The sequence below is a fragment of the Sardina pilchardus genome, chromosome 6 (assembly GCF_963854185.1).
Source record: "Sardina pilchardus chromosome 6, fSarPil1.1, whole genome shotgun sequence".
NCBI classification, from domain to species: Eukaryota; Metazoa; Chordata; class Actinopteri; order Clupeiformes; family Clupeidae; genus Sardina; species Sardina pilchardus.
In genome coordinates, this window is record NC_084999.1 from 5,330,783 (window position 1) to 5,335,668 (window position 4,886).

The window sequence follows — 4,886 nt, forward strand, 5'->3', positions numbered from 1 at the left end:
CTGCTGGTCTTGAGAGCGGATGAGATGAGTGGAGAGCCCCCTCACAGCCAATCAGTGGAGACCGAGGTAGGCTTAGTGCACACTGTGGCTGTGTCTCAAACCACCTACTAGCACACTTCAAATACTTTAAATTTGATTAAGTGTATAGTGTGTATAAGTGTATATTGGGACAATACTAACCATCGAAAAGTGGGCACAGCACAAGTTAGCACTCAGTACACACTAGCAGTGTACTGGCAGAAATGTGGTTTGAGACACAGCTTGTGGCTGCTTGTTGTTGTTTGGCTGTTGTTTTTCCTACGTCTGTATGGAACAACATGTCTGGGCCGATGACCAGAGACAGACATTTAGCCAACCTTTCTGGTGAAGCGTAACTTTGGCCCTGACCTGCCAAAGACCTGCTCTGGATGTGGCTTGGCCAGTGCTAGACCTGCTGTGAAATCATACACTATCAAATTGCAGTTAGATCATTCAACACAGCAAGGTTCACATGTCACCTCGATTTAGGTCAGATTTACACGTAGCTCTTGCCAAAGAGATTTGGCTCTATTCAGCTATCTTAAAAGGAGAAATCCGGCAATTTTTCACATACTGTAGCTCTCCGTTTCTGAGGTCACTAACAAAACCTGAAAACAATCGATGTTACTGAGCTCCAGTTGATGGTTTTAACAACTCAAGCAGCCATGCAGCTACAGCACTACATTCTGGGGGCATAAACATAGGGCTCACAGACCCCCCATTTTAAGACCTTCTCTGAGGCATACACACTCTCTCTCTCTCTTTCTCTCTCTCTCTCTCTCTCTCTCTCTCTCTCTCTCTCTCTCTCTCTCTCTCTCTCTCTCTGTCTCTTGCTCTCCATCACACACACACACACACACACACACACACACACACACACACACACACACACACACACACACACACACACACACACACATGCACACACAAAGGACACAACAACCTCTCACCAAAGACAGATGATGTAATTCAGGGAGGCTTATTAAACTCTAGCTCCTGTAGCCACAAGGTGGCAGTGTTGATCCACCAGACAGCCAAGAACATCGCCTCTGGAAAGTCATTCACTGTTAGACTTGAGATCAGGGCTATAGAAGCATGATGTCATTGCACAGAGATAACACTATTTATCTGTCTGCACAGACTGTGGACGCCAGAGGAGGGCCAGTGCCTGTAGATGAGCTTTATTAGAGCCAGAGAGGAATACAGCTTACACACACACACACACACACACACACACACACACACACACACACAGCAGGTTTCTTCGTCATGTCTAATGAGAAATGTTAACCTTTAATGTTATCACTGAATCAAGTTGTCAGTGCAGTCATACTCATATGCCAGCATATATTAAATCTCTTTCATACTCAAATCTAGGGAAGGCTATAATATGACCAATAAAGAGCGGACAGATTAAAGCTGACTGGAGTGCTTTAGTGAGAGCCAAGGGATCCTATGGCTTTGCTTTGCTTCAGGCTCAGTTCTTATGGATCACTTCCTTTTATGACTGTTGATGTGAGCACCACTCAACTAGGCCATCTGTAGCGTGATCCTGCGAACACGATTCTGTTCTGTCAGGTATCAGATTGAGTGAAAAGAAACCAGGAGAATCGAGAACATCTAAATGCGAGGATCTGGAGAGGGGAGACTGGATGTAGCTTGTTCTGTTTGATTGAGTGAAAAGAAACCTGGAGAACCGAGAACATCTAAATGCGAGGATCTGGAGAGACAAGACTGGATATAGCTTGTTCTGTTTGATTGAGTGAAAATACCCTGGGGAACTGAGAACATCTAAATGCGAGGATGTGGAGAGGGGAGACTGGATGTAGCTCCCCAACAGGGTATTAATGGCGTGTGTTGCGTGGGGTTGCCATGAGGTCTTGAGAGGAGAGGGGTGTGTGTTGGGGAGGAGCACGCTGGATGCTCCAGGCTCCGTCTCATTAGCACTCAGGGGGTCTGGTTGGCTCCCACTGGGCTATTCATCACCATGGCGATGAGGCAAACAGAACACACGCGCGCACACACACACACACATGCATACACATGTATTCATGCACAAGTTCATGACACGCACATGCACGCACACATGCACACACACATGCACACACACACACACACACACACACACACACACGCACAGACACACACACGCACACACACACACACACACACACACACACACACACACGCACACACACACACACACACACACACACACACACACAGACACATGCTTTAACACACAATTTTCCACCCAGGAGCAAATTCAAAGCAGATTGTTATAATCGTTACAGTCTGTGTTACAGACATACAGTATTTGTTGTAGACATCAGAGGCTGATGTGTTACATAGTAAAATAGGTTGGAGATACAGTACTTGCAAATGGGACTCATTTTCATCTCAATGGTGTGGCTCCAAAAGCCATGTCACCAGGGGAAAAAGGGACAGCTTGGTGGAATGGGAAACATCAAGTCGCTGTCCGTGGTGCTGAAGACTCCCCTTCTCTCTGCAATGCATAGGTCTAGGGTTAGCCGGCTCATGTGCAAACACAGTCATACATCAAATGTGCATGCATACATAACTCAAACAAAGGCACTGCCATGTGCCCAGTGCCCCCCCCCCCCCCCTCCCCCCAACACACATAAGGAGAGATACACACACACACACACACACACACACACACACACACACACACACACACACACACACGCACACAACAAGCTTCTAAAGAGGGACATGTGCTCCCTTCCGTCCCAAAGGAAGTGGATGTGAAGGGAAGTGGGCCAAAGCTCAGTTCCTGTGTGGTATGCAAACAGCTCATTAATACTCCCTGTGGACGCTGGAGCTGATGCTGCTTCTGTTCTCATATCCAGCAACTCAGTCGCCATACACTACCCAGGGATAAACTCCTATCTACAGTACATAGACACACACACACACACACACACACACACACACACACACACACACACACACACACACACACACTCACACACACACTCACAACAATGAATAAAGACAAATGCATAGAAAAACTCACACATACAATAGAACTCACACAAAATAAGGTGCACAATAGAACACAGAGAGAGAGAGACAGAGAGAGACAGAGAGAGAGAGAGAAAAGAGAAAGAGAGAAGCTATCCACTGAACCCAGCAGTTTGCAATTCATCAAACATGACAAATGATGCCCCTCTGGTGCACATTATTTCCATGGGCGACGGCGCACAATTAAAGCTCGTTTCCCAGGCTTTTAATCCTCGCTGCTCTGTGTAGCAAGGCCCTGCGTAGTGTCACACAAGAGCATGCCTGGATCCCTGCAGGACCTACCACACCAGCTACACACACACACACACACACACACACACACACACACACACACACACACACACACTCACATGAGAGCACGCCTGGATCCCTGGAGGACCATGTGTCCGTGCCATGTGTCTGGGAAGCCCAGCTTGTACACACACACACACACACACACACACACACTGCCCACGTGCAGCCCCACCAGGAAGAGGCCTAGACAGGCAGAGGCGGACATCCCGGTTCCAGAGCGTAAAAGTCCTGCCATGTACAGTATTCTGTATGAGGCTGTGACGATAACATCAGATGCTGCTGTCTTTTTGTGGAATGTATGTAAATGACGTGTGAAAAGGAATATCCTTATAGGACAGTAAAGACTCTATCTCTATTTTTTCTCCTTGTGTATTTAACACTAATTACAGTATCTGATCTACCTGGCAGCTGATTAGGATGAGCTGATTTACTAAATGGCTGGATCAAATATTTGGCAGGACTTTTACTTTCTGAATCGGGGATGTCCGCCTCTGCAGACATGGTCTGCTGTCTTACAGCTTTTCTCGATTGTTACAGTAATGTTCAGGGCCAGAGCATTGTCCCACCCCTTTGATAGCCCCCCACATGTTCCTGACTGGCTCACCTGATTCAAAAGCCTCCTGCTCCTGGTCTGCTGCTCCTCTTGTTCACTGCCTGTGGTGCCGGTGTGAGGACATATGAGAGAAAATGGCCGTACTGTACCTTGCATTGTATCCTGGAACAGGAAATTGATTTGTTATTGCGGCCTTGAACAGGATGTTCTGAACTGAGGCGTTTGATTTATTTTTACCTCCAGCATTGTGTTCTGGTAACTGGATCACTCAGTGCTCTTTGCGGGCTGTTTGTGACTCTGTCTATGTCTGTTGAAATCGCAGGTCAAGCCTACCTTGAGTGTTTTTGTGTGTGGATGGGGAAGTTTTAGTGAAGATCATTTGTTTGTTATCACAGTAATGACTCACTGTCTCCACAGTACTTTTCCAAGACAAGAGCTGTGCTTAGGTACCAGAGTCCCCAACAGGCCTGTGTGTGTGTGTGTGTGTGTGTGTGTGTGTGTGTGTGTGTGTGTGTGTGTGTGTGTGTGTGTGTGTGTGTGTGCGTGTGTATGTGTGTGTGTGTGTGTGTGTGTGTGTGTGTTCCAAGACAAGAGCTGTGCTTAAGTACCAGAGTCCCCAACAGGCCTGTGTGTGTGTGTGTGTGTGTGTGTGTGTGTGTGTGTGTGTTCCAAGACAAGAGCTGTGCTTAGGTACCACAATCCCCAACAGGCCTGTCACCAAGTTTATCTGTCTCAGAGTTTCAGGTGCGCTCTGGGTTTATGTGTGGGAGAGAGAGACTGTGTGCGTGCGTATGTGTTTGTGTGTGTGCGTGCATGCTTGCGTATGTGTATGTGTGTGTGTCTATGTGTGTGTGTGTGTGTGTGTGTGTGGGAGAGAGAGATCCTGGCTTTGGCTCGGTGATCCTGACAAGGCCCCTCCACCCTGTTTGCTTGTCTCCCTGAAGGCTGGATGTTGTTCAGCAGGATGGAGGTA